Source organism: Furipterus horrens, unplaced genomic scaffold (assembly GCF_987537825.1).
Source record: "Furipterus horrens unplaced genomic scaffold, mFurHor1.1.pri manual_scaffold_1, whole genome shotgun sequence".
In the NCBI taxonomy this organism is placed as follows: Eukaryota; Metazoa; Chordata; class Mammalia; order Chiroptera; family Furipteridae; genus Furipterus; species Furipterus horrens.
Genome location: NW_028327171.1, coordinates 121095752 through 121120211, shown reverse-complemented (window position 1 = coordinate 121120211; position 24460 = coordinate 121095752). Strand labels below are relative to the sequence as shown.

General features: G+C 48.0%; 1 non-coding gene across 1 annotated transcript; it reads left to right on the top strand.

Moving 5' to 3' along the window:
* Positions 1-3668: 3668 nt before the first annotated feature.
* Positions 3669-3770, top strand: LOC150021847 (U6 spliceosomal RNA). Its single transcript, XR_016513541.1, has one exon. It is a non-coding gene; the product is annotated as a U6 spliceosomal RNA (small nuclear RNA).
* Positions 3771-24460: the final 20690 nt, after the last annotated feature.

The window sequence follows — 24460 nt, the reverse complement described above, 5'->3', positions numbered from 1 at the left end:
TGGACCTGGTCAGCACGACCACAGGCCTACAGCCTTGCCACCTCAGCACAGTGCTTTTCTCCCATGACAGAGCCCTGGCTGGGCAGCATCACTAGGCTCAGGGTGCCCACTCCCTCCATCTCATGGCCCCTTGGGAATCAGAGGCGGGCATGGGATTCAGGCAGCCACCTCCTCCCCAGAAGGGCTGTTCACTTGCTCCACCCACTCCTCCTGACTTCCCTGCTTCCCTCCATAGAGAGCATCTTTCGTCTTGTTTGCTAACCAAGAAAACTGCAGCCCCGAAAGCACCAGTGACTTAGCAAACTGGGAGCAGAGCTGTCTGGAACACACGTGCTCATGAGCGAAGCCTCTGCACTTTGTTCCATTCTTCCAAGGTTGGTACCTTGTCACATGACTGTTGAAGGGACCAGGCACAGCCATGACCAGTCCTTCTGCCCTTGCTATTTAAGTATTGTAAGAATCAATACAACTGAATAGTTTGTTGGTGGGGATGGTGATGGTTCTCAAGTGCCCCACCTCTTAGAGGCACCTTGAGAGTAGAAATCAGGCTTCATCAACTCTCTTGTCTCCAGGATCCTGGTTTCCTTTCAGTCACCACCTCCTGGAATCCCAGGGGCTAACTTCTGTGCTGCCTGAGGAAGCTGCTGCCAGCCTCAGTTTCCCCATCTGTGACATTTGGCTCCATATCTTGCTTATTGGACTCATCAAGAGACCCTCTCCTGCAGAGGCAGGGCTCTGAGTGCAAAGAGGGCTGAGAAGGAGAGTCGGGAATTGTGGGACCCCTTCTGTCCCGCTTTAACGCAACAGACCTGCATTCAGCCCTCTCTCCTGAGTAAGCTCTCTCCCTGCCAGGGAGCTCCGACCTCTGTGGCCAGCCCACAGAGGGGCCCTGACATCTTTGGGAACAATGTCGCCTGTTTACCTGACAGATTGTCTGCTTTCTTTTCATCTCAGAGGAAAAGAGCTCCCGCTGGGAGCCGCTAATCCCAGAGTAAACAGATGACCTCGTGGTGCCATTCTCCTGGAGGTGGGGTGCCAGCAAGCAGCCCAACTGTGCAAACAGCCCCTGGAGGCCTCCTGCGCCTGCAGGGGGCGTGGCCCTGGGCCTGGCTGGGAGGGGCCTTTCCCGCTCCAAGTCCTCTTTCTCCCTTTGTGTTTCACACTGAATGGGGGGAAGCTCAAAGGCAAGGGCATGGAAGGTCAAAGCCAATTTGCAGGGCCGAGCCTGGGGGAGGAGAGAAGGGGTGAGACCAAGTGTTTGGGAGGCCTGACCTTCACTTGAATACAAGCCCGCGGCCTCTCCTCAGCCTTCTGAGGACAGTGCGGAAGGCAGGCTAGCCGTGTGTCCCAGCTGCTCCTTCACTGGCTATGTGACGGAGGTCGGCAACTGCCTTTCTGAGGCTCAGTTTACTCACCTGGCAAGCAGGGATGAAGACACCTCTCTGTTAAGGCTGTTGCAAAATACAGCCATGTGCTCTAAACAAGCAATAGTGACTTATGATGAGGGAGGGAGGGAGGCTAAGTCTGGAACCAGCTGCCAAGAGAGCAGGGAGGGTATCCTGGGGAGGAGGCAGGCACAGCCGAGACAAAGACGCTCAGTTGGAAATGAATAGGGCCTGTATGGGAGACAACGAATAAAATCTCCCCTGAAACAACATATTACATCGCAGGGTTGTTATCTCTGGGAGGGAACCCAGATTTCCCCTCTTTCTAGCAGTGTGACCTTGGAGAGCTAGATGGCCTCTCTGTCCTTCAGTTTCCTCCTTTACAAATGGGGATGCGAAGTCCTGTATCAAAGGGCTCTCATGAAGATGAAAAGAACCTGACACGCAGGAGATAACTCAGTAAACATGAGTTCCTAGGGCTTAGAAAGGGCAGGCTTTTCATTCTCTGAAAGGAGATGGGGGAGTCTGGATGAGTCAAAGACAGGCCGCACCATGCCTTCCTTGGTCATTGACACCTGGCAGGCCCTTCTTTTGGCAGCAGAGAGCAGGGTGGGCCCTCACAGGCAGTGAGCCCTGAGTGCCCAGTGGTCCCAAGGTGGTGACCCTGTGTGCCCTCTCCTTGGCAGCCCCCTGGGTCTGTTCTGCAGCCTTCTGGGGCTTGCTCCTATTTTCTCAGCATTCAGGTTGACTGTGACTCCTAGTCCCTCAATGGAGAAGAGAAGGAGAGAAAAGTTTAACTTATAGAGACCAGTGGTTCCCGTAGCACTGGGTCCATTTCTCAGACATGCAGTGTGTTTCTAGGTTCCTTGGCTTTTCCTTTGAAAGGGAAAGAAGGAATTAGTGGAGAAAAGGCAGGGACAGGATGAAATATTTGATGAGCATCTTAAAGCAAGCTCATAGGAATCAGAAATGCATTTGGCTTCACTTAACAGCAAATTCAACTTACTGTAACTTAAACAACTGAAGATTTATGTTTCTTACATAATAAGAACCTTGGGAAATGGGTGGTTGCTGGTTCCATTCTTCCTAGGATGATGCTGGTGATGACAACAAGGATTGGGCTCTTTCCAGCTCTCTACTCGTTGTCCTTAGCACGTGGGCCCACTTGTCACAACACAGTGGCTAGGTGGCTGCCTCACTACATCCAGAAAGAAGAGGGTCTCCCAGGAGCTTCTTTGTTGGTGCCTCATTGTTCAGCTGTGGGTCATGTGGCCACTCCTGGCAGCAAGGGATGCTGGGAAAACAAATACCTGAATGTACTTCTCCAGCTTCCAGCAAGGGGCAGACAGGGGTGGGTGGGGAATGTTGGGGCCAGGGAATGGGTATTGAGTCATCCAATCAGCTGCCTGCCAGAGGAGATGGTGCTACATCCCAGTCTTGCAGATGGGAGACTGGTGCCAAGGGCAGAGAAATGCTTACTCAATAACCAGTTTGATTGATTTACTTTGACATTCTGCGCCAGAAACCAGAGATACAAAGATAAAAGCCACACCCTTGCCTTCCAGAGAGAGAGGAGGAGAAGAATAATAGTAATAATAACAATATAATAGCTAAAATCCACTGAGCAAGTACCGAATGCCAAGCGCTTGCTGGGCACTTTCCAGACTTGATCTTGTCTCATGCCCATCCCAACCCCAAATGACAGGTCTGATCCTATCTGCTATGGAGGAAGCCGGGGCTCAGCAAGGCCCACCAAACATAGGCCTGCCCCGACACCTGCCATGGGATGGTTCATGTAAGAGGCCAAATATCAATCAGGCTCTCAGACAGATCATGGGAATAGGGCGCCACACTCCCTCGGGAGGGCACAGAAGGTTTCTGGAGGTGGGGAGATGTGTGTAGGGTCTAGAAGCACCAATTGGAAAATTCCAGTCAGCCAATGTGAGGATGATGCCCTAGGTGAGGAAAGACATCTGCAAGGACATAAGAAGTGACTTCAGCAAAATGTAAAGCACCCCTAGGGTCTGTCCACCCACACTTCCCCAGCACATTTTGTTTTTAAAAAGAGCATTGAAAATAATATACTTCTAAAATAAATGAGCAACATGAATAACCAAAGGCAAAAATATTGAATAATAAAATCCCTTAGTTTATAAAATTGTCAGAGATTAAAAAATTAAAAAATAAAGCATAGTATTGCTTCACACACTGCTGGTGAGAGAGTAAGTTGGTGGAAACTTTGGAAATGCAACTTGAAAACTATTTTTTTAAATGTGCTACTCTGTACTTGCTTCAGCAGCACATGCTATATTGAGGAATGCTACAGAGATGGGCATGACCTCGTGGAAGGACGACACACAAATTCAGGAAGTATTCCATATTTTTCAACAGACAAGTGAATAAAAAAGCTGTGGTACATATATACAATGGAATATTAGCCATAAAAAGGAATAAAATCTTACCATTTGTGACATCATAGATGGACCTAGAGGGAATTATGCTAAGTAAAATATATCAGTCAGAGAAAGGCAAAAGTATATGATTTCACTTATATGTGGAATCTAAAGAACAATATAAATAAACAAAATTGAAACAGACTCATAGATAGGTGATCGGATGAAAAGTCAAAGGAATTAAGAAGTACAAACAGGTAGTTACAAAATAGTTATCAGGATGAAAAGTACAGCCTAGGGAATATAATCAATAATACTGTAATAACTATGTGGATACTGGAAATACCTGGGGGAACACTTTGTAAAATATATCATTGTCTAACCACTATGCTCTACACCTAAAACTAATACAAAATAATATGGAACATTAATGGAAAAATAAAATTTACAAATAAAATAAAATAGTAAGTAAATAAAATGTGCTGATCTTTTAGCTTCACTTCTAGAAATATTTATATTTCCTAAAGAAATTACAAATAAAAGTAGACAGATAACCGTGTAAGACAGAGAATTTATTAAAATGTGTTTAAGTATTTTCTCCCTTGCATTTTCCCTCTCAATGTCCCAGATTTGTAGCCAGACCCCTGGCTACTCTTTAGTCCTGGAGTATTTGTAGAACCTAACCAGAAGCTGCTTAAAGGCACCTGTCCTTTGTGGAAAAGGAATATCAAGAAAGAAAATAGGCAGGAAGTCTCATAAAAAAAGGGTGGGGTGGGGACAGGGTTGCGAGAAAGAAGGGGAAGCGTCCTGACTCCTTAGAAGGGTTCCCGAGCCCCAGAGGTGGGACTTGGACCGCCCTCCACAACAGCACCCCAGGACATGGCATGATTTCCTAAAGGTCACACTGTTCAGGGGAACTACAGTCAAAGCACAGCCACACCCCAGTGTCCTGAGCCAACCTGGCAACTCAGTAGCTATTGAACAATAAAAAATAAGCCCCCTGGAAGGATGGGTATCTCTGGGGGATCCTTCCACTGGACCTGGAACAGTGTGCAAAGCTCAGGCCCTTTGCATGGCTCTAAGGGGCAGGGAGTTCTGAAAATGACTGAGGTGGATTTTCCTGGCCAGCCCTCAAGTGGGATATGAAGAAAACTTTAAGTGTGACATTCTCAGATATCCACATTTATGCAAAAAAATTTTAAGGTCATTGAGTACAGAGTTATCTTGTTTTGATTTTTTAAACTAGAATGAAATACTTTCCATAGAAAAACACCACAGTCCCCTGCTCTGTTTTCCCTGAACTCCAGATATATACCTTTACCACTACACTAACCCCGCTGGAAGAATTCTCGTCTATATTTAGTATCTCACTGTTCTTCAAGGTTTTCGGTCCTGGAGACTCATCAGGATGATGTCTTGTTTACATCCATATCCCCAGTGCCTTGCACAATGCCTGACAAACACTCAGAGAATGAATGAGGGAATAAAACAATAATATAAATGAATGAATAAATGAATGAATGAGTGAGTGAGTGAGTGAGTGAGTGGAGTGATAGGGTCTGGCGTCTGAGATGAAGGGCCTGGTGAGGCCCATCCTATCATCTTCACACAGAGTTCCTGGCAGCCCCCAGATCTGTGCATGCAGTGGAGTCCACTGGAAGCTCACCCTACGGGAGTGTAAACAGCCCTCCTGCAGGCCGGGGCTGCCTGGCAGCCTTGCGGGCAGCTTGCACAATCCTGTGGGCTGCTGCGAGTCTCATTTTTGGAGCATGGAGTCATCTCTGCTCTGGGCCTCTCCTCCCTGCCCTGGATTGTCTCTTGGCAACATAAAAGGAACCGTGTGTCAGAAGAACTTCAGACCCCCAACCCCTATAGGGAGTCTGTCTTGATAAACTAGATCTGCCCAAGAACACAAGGAGGTTGGGGTTGCAAGGAAACTTGGAGATCATCCCTCCCAACCCCTTCATTTCAACCCCTTCCTCAGTCCCAGTCCCCTGAGACATTTAAGAGGTGGGGACACAACCCACTAAAAGTGTGGCAAAACTTGGCGTGGAGCTAGGTGTCCTGGGATGGCAGCTGGCTTTAGAAGCAGCCAAACACGGCTGTAAATTCCTGCACAGCCACTGTTTAGCTGTGTGAATTTGGATCAGGGATCTGTCTTTCCGGAGTCTCAGTCCCCTCATCTACATTGCACTGCCTGTGGGGTTGCTGGGGAGACCTACTGCCAGCCCTCTGTCAAGGGCCTAGCACAGTGCCTGGCTCTGTCTAGCGCCTTCTGCCTCCTGCTTCCTCCTGCCCTTTCTTTCTAACTTCTCCCACTCGTCATTTCTCACCATTCCTCCATGTCTGGGCATGAAGTGCTCATGCTGAACCCCCCAGTATAGCAAAATTCACTTCCCCGATTGGCTGCGTGTGATGTCATTGCTCGAGATTCATTAATATCCGCCTACTTTTTCTCTCCTCACACACCTCTTGATCTTGCCAAGTTCATTCATATTTTCCTTTCTCCCTCCCTTCCTGCACACTTCGTCAGCCCCTGCTGTGTGCCAGGAGCCTGCTGGGAACAGATGCTCCTGGCCGGTATCTGCCCTCTGAGAGCTCACCTGTTGCTGGAGAGGGGCCTTGTGGGCAATGACGGCACAGAGGGCAGAGCTGAAGGGGGAGGCCAAGCTGTGTGTCCCTAAAACCCCATGTCCTAGGTCTTGTTTCTGGAACACTGTGGCAGGCAGAATGATGGCCCCTAAAGATGGTCGTGCCTGCTACCCCAAGTCTGTGACTGTTACCTTACATGATGTGATTAAGTGAAACATTTCAAGATGGGAAATTATCCTGAATTTCCAGGTAGATGCAAGGATTCTTCTAAGAAGAAGGAAGGAGTTCAGAGAAGAGAGAAGATATTATTCTGCTGGTATTGAAGATCGAGGATAGGGGCCATCAGCCAGGAATGCAGGTGCCCGTGAGCCTTCGAAAGGAGCTAGCCCTTCTGACAGCTTGATTTCAGCCCCTGAGTTTCATTTTGGACTTCTGACTTCCAGAGTTGTAAAAGAATAAATGTGATGTTTTAAACCATTATGTTAGTGTTAATATGTTACAATAGCAACAGGAAATGAATACAAATGCAGAAGACTATGCTTCCTTGTCCCCCAGCAATTAGGTGGCACCATGTGGCTAATTCTGACCCACGCAATGTGAATGCAGCTGACAATCTTCCTCTAGCTTGAGGCGGGACATTCTGGCATCTCTCTTCCCCTGCCACAGCCAATGGGACTGTCATAGATGGTGAAGATGCAAGATGGTGATGCTGCAGGCACCTTGGGTCCCTGCATGACTGTGTGGAGCAGAACCCCAGCTCCTGTCAAAATCTGTTATGATTTAGAGATTATTCATTACAGCAACATGCCCCAGGCTCTCCTTACCACTGGAGTTCTGATTAGCTCTAGCTCTTGCTTCACAGAGAAGGTGATGATTATGCCTTGAGAAGACAGACAGGTACTCCAGGCAAGGGCAACTGCATGAACAAAGGCCTGGATGAGTTCAAGTCTGTTTGGCTGGCCCAGGGTGCATGGGGGCAGTGGTGGGAATGAAGGTTGACTTCTGAGGTTGGGACAAATGGGCAGCAAGGAAGTGTCAGCTCTCTCTGGCCGTACTGTTTCCCTCCAATCGTGCTTCCCAGATTCAGACTCCTTTCCTAGCATGTACTGCTTAGTGTGTGTCTTGCATGCAAGAAAGTCTCATGTGTGCACAGATATGTGTGGTTGAAAGACCTGTGTGTGCACACAGGTACACATACACATGTGATCGCATGTGTGCTTCCATGGGTTTTCCTCTGGGAAGAGCTTTGGCTCTAGGGGGCTGGGGACAAGCTAAGGTGTCAGGCTACAGGTGGGTTTCTGGTGTAGGGGGCCTGGATAGAGTGTATGGAACAAATGGGTTCCTGGAGGATCGTGTGTGAGAGTGTATCAAAATGAACAGAGCGACTTCCAAAATTGTCAGTGAAGCAAACGCTGTGCGCATAAGGGGGCAGCTGGTCACACGAGGCCTGCATCCTGGTGCCGGCCTTCAGAGCCCTGAAGTGATCCATTAACCTGCGGCCCTTCCAGAAGTGACTAATATTGTGTGAGCATGCTTTTTCTCAAAGGGCCAGTGCAAGCCAGAGAACAGCCTATCATGTCAGTTCCACCATGGGTCAGCTTTGCGTGATGTGTTGATTGTCCACATTATTCACTATTTTGTTACCTAAAATATATTGAATTCCTATTAATAGTGAGCACTGCAGGACACAGATTTCATCATTTGCATTAAATTACTTTCCTGCTGTTTACACAGGAGCTGTCTGTGATGCCCGACACAGCAGCTGCAGCCCGGCCTTCACACACGCGCCACTCACGCTTGTGTGGTTGCCGTGCAGTGAGTGGGACGGTGCAGTCAGAGGCAAATGTGCTTTCTTGCATGATTACAAGAGCTCATGGAAGCAGTCTTTCGCCTGCTTGGCCTCTCTGTGGGGAGCAGGAGGGCTGCTTTGCCCCTCACTGGTGTGGCGCTTACTGAGGCTACGACAGGCCAGACACATGGCTAAGGGCTCTCAGGGCTCTTTTCTCAGTGAAACCCAGGACCTGTGGGTAGAGGCTGTAATTGGCACTGTACACGCATGGGAAGGGAGGATCACAGAGCCCACGGGACCTGCCTAAGGCTCATGGTAAATCCAGCTCGGTCTGGCTCCAAAGCCTGGGCTCTCTGCTCTTTCACGCTACTTGCACATCCCGTAAGCATACTGCACCCCAGTTTTCCCAGGCAGGAAGCCACTTCTTCCTCCCCTCCCTGCCTACCTCACAGGGCACCTAAAGGTCAAGTGAGATGACGTGTCGGCAAGGCTGGGAGGTTGTGGGACAATTACTCATTAGTATTATGGCTTTTTGCAGTAACTTTTGTATGTTTCATTAATGGCTGTGAAAGTACCACTCCGTTCCCCTTGTCCCTGGCTCCCTCTGTGCAGGGTTAGTGAGAACAGATGTCAGAGAGAGGTGGGCACGTGGACAAGGGGCTTGATGGAACTGCTCTTTTCTCACCCACCGAGCACATACACTGCCCTTGCAAAAACAATTCCATATTTGGCAAAGGGCAGTGTTTGCCCCGGGACAGGACCTTGCAGCCCTGTGCCAAGCTCTGTTTATTCTGGCATGAACCATGGGGATGTCCAAGCACTCCAAGTTTGTTGAACTTCCTGGATTTCTTATCATGCAGCCTGTCCTGCTGGGAGCAGGTAAAATGCTCTTAGGTTCCCAAGAGAAGATGTGAAGAAGTTTCACGACAATCACTCCTACCCCCTGAGGAGCAAGTGGCTTTGGCAGGGTCACTGAGGCCTGGAGGGGGCAAGGTGGAAGCAGGTCAGATATATAGATAAAGCCTTCCCTCTCCTTCACCTGGCCTGAATCTACCTTTCCCATTGTTAAGTTCCCTCTGTTGAATTCCCTGCTCTGGCCAGGCTGGGTTCCTCACATTATCTGGTATGTACTGTGCCCTGTCCAGCCTCCACACCTTTGCTGAGCCCTGTCAGCCATTGGGAACAGCCTTTCCACCATCCCTCCAGTTGAAAACTCACTTGACTGGCAGAATAAATGATGGGGTTTGAGTAAGTGACAGAGTATGCCACAACTACACTTTTTTCACGTTTCCCTTCCCCTGGGTTCCTGACTCTCGAGTACACATCAAGATGCTTGTCCTGGGATGTCAGAGTGAACCCACTGGTAGTCCCACTGAGACACAGGAGAACTTGTCTCTGCTGCCATCAGGAAGTCACAGAACAGACAGTTGTGGCAGGCTGGGAGGGTGTTAGGGGCAATGAGTGCGTGTATAAGAAGAGGTGTTCTGGCTCAGGAATCAGAAAATTGGGATCAAGTCCTAACTCCCAGCATTCCATCTCTGTGACCTTAAAAGATGGCCCCAAACTTCCTGTGCCTGAGTTAAACAAGTATAGTGGTGGCGCCTTCCGTGGGAGGTTTAACTCTGAAGGAGCTTGAGTGTGTCCTTCTGTCACTCCAAGAGGACTTCAGGCAAATGGCTGGCCTTTGACAGCCTCTGTGCTCTAATTGCACCATTTACTGACTGCATTCTACAAGGCACCTGATTTCACAACTAACCTCTGTGTTGCTATTGTTTATCATCTTTGCAGAGAAGGGGACTCAGTGAGCTGAGGCAGTGGTCCAAGGCGGCAGAACTATAGTTAAGTCATGCCCACTTGACTGGACCCTGTGATTGGTCCTTTCTGCCACGTGCCCCCACCCCTCTTTCTGACACCCAGCCCTTGAGTTTGTCTGGCTGTCCTCTGTCTGGGGGCCACAGCAGGAGAGGCATCTGCTGATGTAGAGAGAGCTCAGGGATGTCCTAGGGCCTCGTCAGACTCACTTGTCTGCCACACACCCTCAATTCCTATCAGTCCTTATGCTGCTGTGGTTCCCATAGTGTGTAGGCAGGACCCCTGGTATCACGCAAGCTGTCTGCTTCTGGTGGCAGGGCACAGCCATCAACGGGCACACCAGCACATGGTGTCAGAGAGAGGGGTGCTGAACCAAGGCCACTCTGACGGGTGGAGAGCAGCTGCGCATTGGGTCCCAGAGTGGTCACACTGGGAACTGAGGCTCCTCATCAAAGGAAGAGAGGCTGTAAGAAGAGGAGTAGAGAGGGAGGGAATGATATTAATTGAGTCCCTGATACATGCAGGCACTCTGTTTATGTGTACTGACTCATTCTATTCCCTCAACAAACTTGGGTAGCAGAGCCTGATCTGGTCTTCATTTCACAGAAGAGAAAATGAGGCATGGAGAAGTTAGGTGACTTTTCCAAGGCCACACAGTTAACATGGCAGAGGCGGTAGGGTTCAGTGCAGGCCTGTGACAGCTTTCTAATTTTGCCAGGTCCCGGTTCTCTATGCTGGGCATATGGTTATGGAAAGTGATTTGTCTTTAGGCAAAGCCAGCAGACCTGGGTAGAAGAGAAGTTCAGAGAGGAGCTGTTAGCCCTTGAGTTAGGGGTCTGGCCCTGGCAACTCCTGCCTCCCACCTGGTAAGGCCACAGGCCTGGAGGTGCTTCAGCATGGTTAGTCATCCCAGTGATCAGCCAGCAAGCACCCATCAGAGGTGGATGAGAAAACAATCTAAGTCCTGAGCCTTGGTTCCCAGGGTGCATTACTCACTTTCTTTCTGGGACTCACCACTTCCTGGGGAGGTGATGCTGCCTCCTGAAGCACCAGGGCCATGTGTCTGTTGGGTATGTGTGCAGGTGGACAGCACTGAATCACATCCCCCAACTGGACCCCAACGGACCCAAAGTGATCAGGATGTGAGGCTGAGCCTGCGGTGTCTCTACCAAAAACATATATTAAACAAGGATAAAGTTATTTGGCTCCACTTTAAAAGTATGTTATGGTTTTTAGAGAAAATTTAGATAAAACAGTGAAGTAGAGAGAAATAATTTACCCAGAGACTACACTGGGCATATTTTCCCCATCCCTTCATACATGTGTAGTTTAGTTTTGTGTGGTTGGTGTAGCATCACCTTTCCCAAACTCTGAGCACCCCCAGGCTTCCTGCATCACTCATTCACCCACTGTAGCCTTGGAGAGAGACAGTACCACTTCATTGTATAAATGTACTAACCAAAGCATCAAAAGGTTGACAAACCTAGGCTCATACATGGTAAGGAAAAGGTAGAGCAGGGATTTACCTCTTAACTCTCTGACTACAGAGCCTGAGTTCTCAATGAGCATTGTCTATGCTACTATGAACCCAGGTTTGGTACCTAACATCACATTAGAAGTACTTCGCCCTCCAATGAGAAATTCACTGAAAACATCAGGTTTAACATCTGATTATATCATTCCATCCAAATGGCTGTGTGACAAACATATGTAACCATCTGTGGGTGCTGGGCAGCTTAGTTATTCTAAGCTTTCACAATTAGGAACACACTAGGTTGGACCACTTTGGATCTGAGGGGTGAGGGCAGGGTGATACATTTTGGTAAGCTGCTGGGAAGAACCACTCCATGTGGTTCCCCTCTCTGAGCAGACCTGCTGAAGCTCAGACCTGCTGGGCAAAGGGGAGAAGGCTGCTTCAGAGGAACATACCGCCCCAGCATGGAGCTTCACGCTGATGATGCAAGCTTGAACTCACAGGTGATCTTTCCCCAGTGGACAGGTATGGTGTCCTCCACCACACCTCTGGCCTGTTTAAAGGTCTGAAAAACGAGTCTCAGGGAGGCAAAGTCACTTACCCAAGGTTACAGTTGGGGTCGGATCCCATGAAATGTGCATCTCATGCAGGGTTTGCAAAACACCTGCTGCTAATTCTCCAGCAGTTCCAGTTAACTTTCTGCATGGGCTCAGGGCCCATGAGTACCAGCTTACTTCCTGTAGCATCTCGGGGAGATTTTCACAGAGGCTGTGTTTGGGCTCAGTCCTTACCTCCTGCCAACTGCCCTTGAAACTATCTGAGACTCTGACACTTCTCCCCATCACCTCCTGCCTGGACTGGTGCAGCAGCTTCTGACAGTTCCACTTGGACCCACTCTTGCTTTTCTCTGCTCAGCAGTCAGAGTGTTTTTATTTATTTATTTTCTTTATTTTTTATCCTCCTTGGAGGATATTCTCTCATTGTTTTTGGAGAGAGAGGGGGGAAGAAAGAGAGAAAGGGAGAGGGAGTAACACTGATGTGTGAGAGAAACATCGACTGGTTGCCTCCTATATGCTCCAGGACTGGAGATTGTATGCGCCAGGATCTGGGATGAAACCCACATCCTGGATATGTGCCCTGGCTGGGAATTGAACCCGCAACATTTCGGTTATGGGACGATAGTTTAACCAACTGAGTCACACCGCCCAGGGCTAGAGTGGTTTTTTAAGTACCCAAATCTCACCATGAGGCTCCCCTTCTCCTGCCTCCAAGGGATTCTGGGAGTAGCTACCTCACCTGGGAATGTGCTGAAATGGTTATAATCTAATAAGGTGTGATCAGTGCCTGCCCCATGGCAGGCACAATGCTGAGCACTGTGAGAAAAGTTAACCAGATACAGAACTTAGGAGGAAAACCAAGTTCCTTGGCCTGACCTTCCAGGGCCTTTCTCCTCTGTCCCCAGCCTCCCTGTCTGACTTCATCCCATCCTGGAGCTCACTGGGCTCCAGCCTTTGGCCTCCTTTCTGTAACACAGAATGGCCAAGCCCTTGCCCTCTCAGCCTCTCAAGGGCTTTGCTGCTCCTTCAGCCCAGAGCACTCTTTCCTTCCTACTCCAAGTTCTGGCTACCTCTCTTCCTCCCTTAGAAGCCCTCCCCACATTCATTCTCTCTCTCTCTCTCTCTCTCTCTCTCTCTCTCTCTCTCTCTCTCTCTTTCTCTCTCTCGTCCCCTCACTCTGTCTCTTTGTCTACTGTGTTTATAAATGTCCCCCTGAAACATACACACCACAACTTCCCTAGGAAAATTCTCAATTCAGGAGTTTGAGAGGTTAGGGGAAACAAATGTTTGGGGGAATGAACTTAGAATTGTCTTAATCATTTTTCTGTGTGCACGATAAACATTTTTACTTTCATTTTAAAAACTTCAACAAAGGCATCAGTCAATGAGAAGACTTATGGGCTACTGAACATATCATAAGTGAGCAGTAGCTGTGAATTTCCATGGATGTCCTCTACCTTGCTGGAGCACTTCTGGATCTTCCCCACAATTCCAATAAGAATGTATCAATTATTGGTGAGCTGAGAGGCCTTTTCCTCCTGTGCTATTCCATTGATTGGACTTACTGACTCCTGCTTCAAGTCCCTCCGCAATCTCAGACACACGGCTTGAAGAAGTCTCCTGGCAGAAATGTGAGTTGAAGGCCTCTTGCTGTGGATAGGACCTGGCCCTCTAGGTGTGAGGCAGAAGTAGCTGACCACATCCCTCCCATCACCATCCCTTTAGTGGTTGCTGCATTTGCAACAGCAGCCCTCTGTGAGCCTCTGCCTCTTCCAATTCACATGCAAGGGGTGTTAGGAGGCCCACCTCCCCTTTCTGTCCTCACAGGGGTCCTTAAGGCATCTGCACAAAGACCTCTTCAGCTGAGCCACCCACTTTTCCGCTATTAAAATTCCTACTCTCCAGCTTTCCCTCTTCATTGTTATCCTCAACAGGAAAGTCCAGAAAAAATGAGGCAGAAATTAGGCCACATGTGCTGAAATGTGGGGTAGTGGTGACATAAGACCAGAGGGATCCCCACCGACACCTGCCTGTCTGCAGGTTGGCAGGCCAGCCTGGCACCAGTATGGACACAGGATCTTGCAGGAAAAAAAGACATCAGCCCAGTGATGAAAAAATAATTTTTACTGAGTTGAAAAAACAAAGAGGTAAATAAAAAGATGGCCTGGGGGACTTCCGGCCAAGATGAATGCGTAGACAGACATGCTGCGTCTCCCTCCACAACTATGAAGGAATACAACTACCTCAAAACTAGAAACAACCAGAAGTTCCAGAAAATCAAACTGCATGGAAGTCCAGCAAACAAAGATATAAAGAAGAAATACTTATCCAGACAGGTAGGAGGGGTGGAGCTGGGGCAGAGAGGACAGGGTGTGGTGGTGGCAGCAGCGGCAACAGCAGCAGGCCAGCAGAAAGCGCAGTTACACGTTTTAAAGTCAGGAGGGACACCTGAAAGCATTCCCAGCTCCTCACCAGACTGCACAGCTCATTGTCCCAGTACTGGGGGAAATCAAGCTTCATTGCTTTTGACTGTGCAGACCAGTGGGGGTTGGGATGGAGGCAGAAACTGCCAGTCTCTCAGCAGAGTCCGCTTGTTTAAAGAACCCCCACGGACCTAGAACGTCCGCAGACCCACCCACTCTGGGAATGATGGCCAGGGCAGCACCTAGAGGGGCGCCAGTCTGGTGTAGAAGTGGGAGAAGTGCCTGGAAAAGGGGTGAGTGTTGGGCAAGCAGCATTGTTCCCTCTGAGACCCCTCCCCCACGTACAGCGCCACAATGTGGTGAAACAGGTCGCCCATTACTGACGAATCCCTAAGGGTCCACCCCTTACAATGTAGTAGGAGCGACAGCTCTACCTGGTACATGGAAACAAACAAACACAGGAGACTTCCAGCCAAGATGGAGGCCTAGACTGACACACTCCATATCCTTTCACAACTAAGAGGAAATACAACTACCGCAAAACCGGCATTAACCAGAAGTTCCAAAAAATAAATGGAAGTCAAACATATGAAGTTATAAAGAAGTGGTGCTTGTCCGGACAGGTAGGAGGGGCGAAGCCAGGGAGGAGAGGTCAAGCTGTGCTGGCAGCGACAGCAGCAGCGACAGTGCTGGGACAGTGGTAAGCACAGACACCCGTATTTAAGGGGAGGTAAGAAGCACCTGGGGAGCAGCCCCAGCTGCAGACCAGACCTGTCAGCTCGTGATTCCAAAGCTGGGGAAGGCAGACCCCCATTGCCTTGGACTGTGAGGCCCAGAGGGGGTGGGGACAGAGGAGAAGTCTCCTGGTCTCTCAGCAGAGAGTGAACAGCAGGAATCCATCATGTACCCCCACCGCAGCAGAAAACGCCACAGCGTGGTGAGACTCGTTGCCTGGTTTTGACAAGTGCATGGGGCACTGCCCCCTATAGTGTAGGATGTGTGACAGCCCCACCCAGGAAGCAAAGGTAAACACAAAACTGTCAGGATGGCACAGATCATGTTAGAGATCCCAGTGACACAGCTGACCAGACAGGAAATATCTAATCTGACAGCTCAGCAGATAGGAAATCTTTCTGAAACTCAGTTCAGAGCTTTGCTTATAAAAATTCTTACAGACCTAACAGCAGATCTTAAACAAGACAGGGAAGGAATGAAGACTAGTCCTGCTGAAATGAACAAAAACACATACGAAAGTAGTGTTGAGGGAAAGAAAATCAGGGATCAAATCAACAGATTGGAACATAGGGAAGGAACAAACAGCCAACCAGTGCAGAAAGAGGAAATGAGAAGTGAGGAAAATGAGGAGAGGCTCAGAAACTTATTGGACCGCAATAAGCGAGCCAACATCTGAATCATAGGGCTGCCAGAAGGTGAAGAAGAAGAACTAGAAATTGAAAAATTATGTGAAAAAGTAATGAAGCAGAACTTCCCTAACTTGGGGAAGGAAATAGACTTACAAGTCTAGGAAGCACAGAGGGTTCCAAAAAAACTGGACCCAGGGAGAACCACACTAAGACACATAATCAAAATGTCAAAAATTAAGAATTAAGAGAGAATCTTAAAAGCAGCAAGAGAGAAGAGAATTACATACAAAGGAGTCCCAATTGGACTATCAGCTGATTTCTTAAAGGAGACTCTGCAGGCAAGAAGGGACTGCCAAGAAATATTCTAAGTAATGAAAATCAAAAACCTACAACTATGATTACTCTATTCAGTGAAGCTGTCATTCAGAATAGAAGGGCAGAGAAAGTGCTTCCAGGACAAAGTAAAACTGAAGGAGTTCATCAGATCCAAACCACTGTTATACGAAATGTTAAAGGGACTTGTTTAGAAGAAAGAGGATCAAAACTTTGAACATTAAAATGAAAACTGTATCACAACAACCAACAACAGAAGCTAGGGAACTGAAATGAAGGCAAACTAAGTAGGCAACGAGAGTGGGAAAAGAATTATAGGTATGGGGAAAATTTGGGGGGGAGGTCAGTGGGGAGGGGGCAGGGGGGAAAGGGAGGGAGATGGTACAGAAATTAAGAAGCACAGTAGGAGCGAGTGGAGTAGATAGGAAGATGTTGAGAACTATATGCACAATCAATCGACATGGACTAGGGGGGAAGACAACTGGAGAGAGTGGGGGTCACTGGGTGGAGGGGAACAAAGTGAAAAGAAATTGCAACAACTGTAATAGCATAAACAATAAAACATATTTAAAAAAAAAAAGATGGCCTGGGTGAGTGTGCATTAGCACATCTGAAAGCATGCTGGAGCATTTGTTCCACAAAGACATACCATATGCCAGCCCTGTGCTAGGCATTGGGTGGCCAGATCAGCTAGAGGCAGGGCCTGAGATATGCTGGGGCTAGACCAAGCCCTTTGTTCTCAGCTTTCTGCTGATGAACAGAGTAGCCCTGGACATTACCAGGAGGAAGCTGCTCTTCCTAGCTGCAGTTGAGATTGGTGACACCTTCTGGAGGAACCTGCCGTACTTTGGTGAAGCCATATCCTCTCTTGCCAAGGGTGAGGTGAGGTCTTGCTGCCCTTTCCCACTCTGAAACACTGTGCCTGACCCACATGAAAGCACTGGGGGTTCCGGCTGGGCCAGTGCCCCAGCCCTGAGGCCTATCTGAGCTGGGGCTCCAGATCTGGACCTGTGGGCTAAATGTTCCTCACCCACATTCCAGGTTTCAGGAGCCGCATTTATCTTAAAGCAAGGATGGGTAATTGTGTGCAAGTCCAATACCCTGCAGCGACTCCAGTGAAGCCAGGCTTCAGGGAAGAGCAGTAGGCACTTGAAGGAATCTCAGCACAGGGAAGTAAAGGCGGGGGAGCTGAGGTCAGCCCCAAAGCCCACAGTCAGGAGTGGGCTGGTTACCTAGCATGTGGATGAAAGAGAAATGCATTCAGAGTTAGCTCTCCCGGGGAAAGGAGGTTGCTTTAGGAAAAATGTGCACAGGTTTTTGTTGTTGTTGTTGTTTGGGGTGTGTGTGTGTGTGTGTGTGTGTTTGCTACAAGTGTTGAACCACTAAGAGTTTCACACTTTGGGGCCCAGAAGATGCTGCTGAGGGACACTGCCCTGCACACAGCTTATCTGCTTGAGTTCTGGAGGCCTGCCTGAGCTGGTAGCAGTGCCAGCTCTTATGCGCCTACCACAGAGTAGGCACACAATAAATATTTGTCCACTGACAGCCTGGGCTGCTTTCTGTCTACCCCACAAGGCTGGGGACAGAGTGGCAGCAGGTGGATTCCAGTATAACTCTTAGCAACACAGGCCAAGAAGCCCCATGGCTACAAGGGCCTGGGTGGTAATGCACCCCCTTACCAAGCCCGCAGGAACAGCCTCAGGGACAGCCTGCAGGGACAGGTGAGCAGTGGGCGTGCCTGAATGCAGTGTTGGCCATGGGCAGACATCCTCAGTAGCTCTGCTGTGTGGGGGAAGAGGGCCCTGAGAAGCCCGTACTTCCTATAAATCAAGCAGAGACTTGGAGCAGAGTTGAGGCTTTTGTGGGTACTTAGCACCATTTGACTGCTTAGGCTGCCTCAGGAAAGCAGTTCCATTCATTTAACAGATATTTATTGAATCCTAGCCAAATGCCAAGTCTTGTTTGAGGCTTAGAGAAGATGACGTGGTGGCAGAAAGTGCTCAGTGCATATTTGCAAGGGGAGTCGAGCTTGCAGGAGGGCTGGAGACATGGTCTCTGCCCTGTCAGAGGAACTGTCCATATTTTCCTGCTCTTTAGACCCACCCTGACTACAGAACTGCAGGCATAAACCCTGCCTCTGTGGAAACTGGTGGCAAAGGCCACAAGTAAAGGCCAGATGTCTTCCCTGAGGCATTCTTGCTGTACACAGGCATTGGGCATTCAAATGATGGCAAAAGTAGAACTGACTTCTCATTCTTCCTTTCTCCTTAAACTGCAGCCAATTTCTTGACAATGGGTAGATTAAACCAACAAGCCCTTCTCAGAGAATGTCTGAAGACTATCTCTGCAGACAATCCAATTAAAATGGGCAAAGGACCTGAACAAATACCTGTCCAAAGAGGACATACAGGGGGTTCATAGGTATATGAAAGGATGCTCAACATCACTAGCCATCAGAGAGATGCAAATAAAAAACTCAATGAGGTACCACTTCACACCAGTCAGAATGGCCATCATCAAAAAATCAACAAAGAACAAGTGCTGGAGAGGATGTGGAGAAAAGAGAACCCCAGTGCACTGCTAGTGGGAATGCAGACTGGTGCAGCCACTATGGAAAACAGTATTGAATTTCCTCAGAAAACTAAAAATGGAACTGTCTTTTGATCCAGCGATTCCACTGCTGGGACTATACCCGAAGAATCCTGAAACACCAATTCAAAAGAACCTATGCACTCCTATGGTCATAGCAGCACTATTTACAATAGCCAAGTGCTGGAAACAGCCTAAATGTCCATCAGTAGATGAGTGGATCAAAAAACTGTGGTACGTTTAGACAATGGAGTACTATGCAGCAGAAAGAAGAAACTCTTTTTTTTTTTTTTAATCAGAGAAATTTTTTTTATTCAGGGTTAAGAATTTCAGAACAGGTTTGTTGGGGTAGCTTTTGATCATTATCTTTGGGGCAAGATGGGGAGACTGAAAAGCATCTTAAACCTTAAAAAAGAAAATGGTCTAATTTGATTCGTTTATTAGTTACCATAAATTTTATTGTTATAAATCGATGGGTGTCTTTCTAAAGACCTTCAATTTTATCTGTGACCTCTCATGTTTTCAACTTCATATCCTACTGATTGAATATTATTCTTAATATTTATTCATACCTTAATTCTGTGCCAGATTATCTAAGTCACTGAGTACTTTTTCGGTAACCCTCAAGTAGATATTGTTATTATTACTCCTTTACCAAAGGGGACTGTGGTCTTTGAGAAGCTAAACAACATTCCTAAACCTCAAAGCTATCGATGAATCTTATTCACAAAGTTTAGATACACCCGTTGTTGAAACCTAGGTTGTTTCTGCTTTACAATTTTACCTGATAAAGGTGCAGTCTTATTTTAATGTGTTATATGTATAACATCTTGAGAATTCTGCGCTATCTAAATAAGGCAGCTTGGATCCCTTCATATGCTTTAAATGATATGTCATGTTTTCTAGATTAATGAAATTGTCATTGTTCTTATTCTTTCACTGGTTTACTTTATAACCCTCTCCCTTTCTTGCACATTGCTCTTCTTTTTTATTTTTTATTTTTATTTTATTTTTTGTTTTTTCACTTACAGTTGTCCCATTTTCCCCCTATTGCTCCCCCCCACTCAGGCCACCCCTTCTCCCACAATCATATCCCTCCCCGTTGCCCATGTCCATGAGTCATTCATACACATTCCTTGACTAAACCCTTCCCCCACTTATCTCCCTTCTCTCCTTCCACCCTCCCCCCTATTGACTGCTATTCTGTTCCCTGTCCTATTTAGTTTGTTTGTTTATGTTGTTCTTTAGTTTCCTGTATTAGGTGATATCATATGGTACTTTTCTTTCTTTGCCTGGCTTATTTCACTAAGCATAATTCTCTCTAGTTCCATCCATGTTGTCACAAATGGCAGGAGTTCCTTCTTTCTCTCTGCTACATAGTATTCCATTGTGTAAATGTACCACAGTTTTTTGATCCACTCATCTACAGATGGGCACTTAGGGCGTTTCCAGCACTTAGCTATTGTAAACAGTGCTGGTATGAACATAGGGGTGCATAAGTTCTTTTGAATTAGGGTTTTAGAATTTTTCGGGTATAGTCCTAACAGTGGAATTTCTGGTTCAAAAGGCAGTTCCATTTTTAGTTTTTTGAGGTAATTCCCTACTGTTTCCCGTAGTGGCTGCACCAGTCTGCATTCCCACCAACAGTGCAGTAGGGTTTCCATTTCTCCACATCCTCGCCAGCATTTGTTGTTTGTTCATTTGTTGATGATGGCCATTCTGACTGGTGTGAGGTGGTACCTCATTGTGGTTTTAATTTGCATCTCCCTGATGGCTAATGATGTTGAGCATTTTTTCATGTGTCTATGGACCAAAGAAGAAACTCTTATTTGCAACAGCATGGGTTGAACTGGAGAGTATTATGCTTAGTGAAATAAGCCAGGTGGCAAAAGACAAATACCATATGATTTCACCTACTACGGGAACCTAATGAATAAAACAAATGAGGAGAATAGAACCAGAGGCATGGAAACAAGGAACAGACTAACAGTGACCAGGGAGGAGGTTGGAAGGGGAAAAGGAGGGAAAGAAGAGGAAAGGGTCCAGTCAAGGAACATGTATAAATGACCCAAGGACATGGACAACAGGGTGGAGATTGACTGTGGGAGAAGGGTGGGGTGGGGCAGGCAAGAGGAATGGGGGAAAAATAGGACAATTGTAACAGAACAACAATAAATTAAAAAAAGGACTTTGTCTGCCAGTCCAGGTTTGCCTTTCCCCCTGTTCCATTGCCACTAGAGTTCTTTCTCCCATGTTTCTGCCATGGAACCATTTATACATGAAGACCACCAAAGACAGGGAGTGCAGTGCACTCCAAGCACGAACGTGATCTCAGTGGGGCGGTTAACCCAACGCTGAGCAGGAAGGAAGGAGAGGCCAGGGTGTGAGAAGGCTGTGGGGACGCAGGAAATGCTGGCGCCCTAGGAGAGGCCACAGAAGACAGGGGGAGGGAAGCCGAGACGTAAACCAGACTCAGCAACCCACCTGCCCAGCTTGGAGGGCCAGTGTGTTCAGGACAGACAGACAGACCATTGGCCACCTGCTGCCTTGAGTCATCTAGGACTTGGCCCCTTGGGACTTGGCTTGGGGAATGGTGAGGTCTGAATCTCCACAACCCCAGCATAGCACACACATGGGAACACACTTGGATACACATGGGACACACAAGAGGCTGGAGGACAAGTGACATTAAAATTCATCTGGCAAAAAAGCCCGAGGAATCACTAAATCCAGAGCCACTGTGCTCCAGCTGTATGTTCAGGCTCCACAGTGTTGATCTGTAAGACCCTGGGTGTTGACTGAGCAGTTGAGCATATTATCAGCTTCTGACAGCCTTTAGTGAGTAATAAAAGTGAGTGAATCTAGTTTTAACAAACAAGTGATTGACCTTAAGAGAAGCAGGGTAAACAGGACTCCAAATGAGGAGTTTGCTCATTCTACCTGGAGGAGATCAATAGAACCTGCTACAGAAAAGAGCATTTAGGCATTTCTTTTTACATTTCTGCTCCATCTTCTATTCACAAATCCAATAGGATATGGGCCAGCTTTCTAAAGCAACCAGATTTGTTCAGTGTCTGAAGGGCCTGGTTCTGTTCATGGTTTCTAAGACTTCTCTGAGGTCAGTGATTCTCCAAGGTTGGATTCCTGCTGTCACTCTGTCTGCTTCTCAGGTTGTCTGTAGGTAGTGTGGAAGGTATAGTGGGGAAAGCATGAACTTTGGGGTCCTGGGAACTGGGTTCAAATGAGATTCTCTCACTAACTTCCATTGGACAAGAAAATGTTTACAAACATTTTCTGTGCTTATAACTGGGAGGAATGAAATTCATCATCCTGTGGGCTCTGAAGGGAGCCAGATGGGTTAAGACATGTGAGAGCCCCCACCCAGAGGTGGGTCTGGACTCCATGAGTGCCCTCTCCAGCAATGCCGCTTCTCTGCCTTTGGCCCAGTGTGGCTTAGGGGATGCTTTCTCCACTGGAAGCCCCGAGTAGGTCTTGCACAACCTTCTCTATACCACCCTGAAGCCCCCATGTGTCAAGCCAAAGCACCCATCTGGTCACATGATTGTCCCCTCACCCAAATGCCCCTATTCTAGCTCTGCAGACAGCCTGAACCAGACATGGTCACCACACCCTACTGCCTGCCTGTCCCTGGAGATGCTGGGCCTGGGGCACTTGAGGTTCCTGGGGCTTAGGAACAGGCCTGGAGCCATCTGAGCATGTCAACTCCCACAATGCTGGGCAAGGACATCAGGGGTCACCAGTCCAGAGCAGACATTGGCCCTAGCACTCTGGTCCCATTCACGTGAGCTTAACTGGGAAGTCTCACACATGTTTTACCAGGGCTCATAGGACCCCAGAGAAGCAAATACAGAGTCCACCTCCTGCTTTGCAGTCTCCTGCAAGAGATCAATTTAGCACACAGGAAACAATTAGAGAACAAGGTAGTGCTCTATTATCAACTTCATGTGCATTTGAGGGTACAAATCACAAGTCTTAGTTATTCAGCTTTAAAGAGCTGAAATAGTTCAGTGGTTTTCATGGCTGGCTTCCCAGAACCCTGGGGCTTCAGTCTTGTGGGCCTTGGGAAATGAGGAAGAAACATGCATGGTGACTCAAAATCCTCCAGAGCTTCATTCTTCACCAAGATTGATCCACAGTTGTGTTTCTTTTAATTTCGTTGGGGGGTGGGGTGGTGGAAACCACTGGATTAATTGAACTCCAATTCTAGAATTTTTACTCAGAGAAGTAACATTGAATGTGTTTTGAACACAAGAAAATTTAAGTGTACTGGATGGAGAGAGAAAGCATCATGTATGGTGTAGGAAATTCAGCCAGCACATGGGTGAGCGACTTGCTGTTCCCACTGTCTGTCTGTTGACCCCATAGGCTCCTCTGGGTGAGAGTCTCAGGATTGTATGAGTCTCAGTGTCTGAGCCACAGTTCCTCATGCACCTTGGCTTCTAACTGCAAGCTGCCTCTTCGCCTGCTGCTCCATGGAAGACTGAGCAATGAGCATTTCTGCAGGAGGGAAAGCCAGCGGAACTGCACTCTGGCCACCCACCCAGGTTTGAAGGTCCATTTTGGCTAAGTGTAATTTTTATTTCTTCTACTTCATTGTATCACAGAACAGCCAAAGATAGCATAGTGATAATACTGTATAAAATCTGTGGTGCATAATTATGTAGTTATTGTGACACTTTAAACCATGCGTTCCATGGGCACCTAATAAATGCAAGCATGCACCCTCTCTTTGCCCCCTTTTGTGAATGACCTGCCTCATCTCTCCATTTAGCACCACGTGAACACTGGCCAGAGCATTCTTTTCCTGATCTCTTCCTGCAGCCCCAGTCTCAACTTTATTCATAGAAACTGCTCAATAAAAACCTGTCCATTGGGTCCATGGGTGTTTGTACAATGCCACCTGGTCCATTGACCTTAGGTCTCTAGAGCCATGTAGAGATTCCCAAGACAAGAATGATGGGAAAGGCAAGGTCTCTGAAGGCAGTTCTGGATCAAATCCCAGCGCAGCCATGTATTCTGTGCATGAGCCTGCTGGGACTCCATGTGCCGAGGGGGCAGAATGGTGAAAGCCACTTCAATGGTCTTTGATGCACTGAGCTCTCATACCTCCTGTAACCTACAGAGGAGGTGGTTGACCTTTATTGCTCTCTGGTGGTCTTTGGAAAGCCCAAATTGTCTATTGTCCTTCCCCATGGCCTTCCCTCTTTTGCTTCATCACCAGCTCTGGGGTCTGGGTACCCCATATCCCTGTTCCCCCCGACCCCCATCCCAAGCCATTCCCTCAGCCTGGTGCACCCTTCTTCCTCTGTACCTGCCTCTGCCCCATGTATCCTTCAAGCCAAGCCCCAGTGACCTGGCTCTGAGGAGGCCTTCTGACATCAGTATCTCCAACCCGACCCTCATCCTGGCCAAAGCATGAGAAATGGCAGCTGGGAGGGTGAGTGTGTGGTGTGTGTGAGCACGTGTGGTGAGGCACGGGCAGGCCCCTGCTGCTCAGCCTGTGACCTGCTTTCCTCCCTGGCTGACTACTTTATTTTGGTGTTTGGCTTCAGTTCTCAATGACTTCCTTGTTCTGTGGGCTTCCTTCCTCCTCAGGCCCTCTCACCTCGCAAAACAGGTTTTTTTCCTGGCCAGGTGGCTTTAGCAAGGCCAGGAGCTGAGTGGGCCCAGCTGGAGCCTTGAATGAGGCCCTGGCTGACTGCTCCTTTCTGGAGCCTTGCCCTCTCCA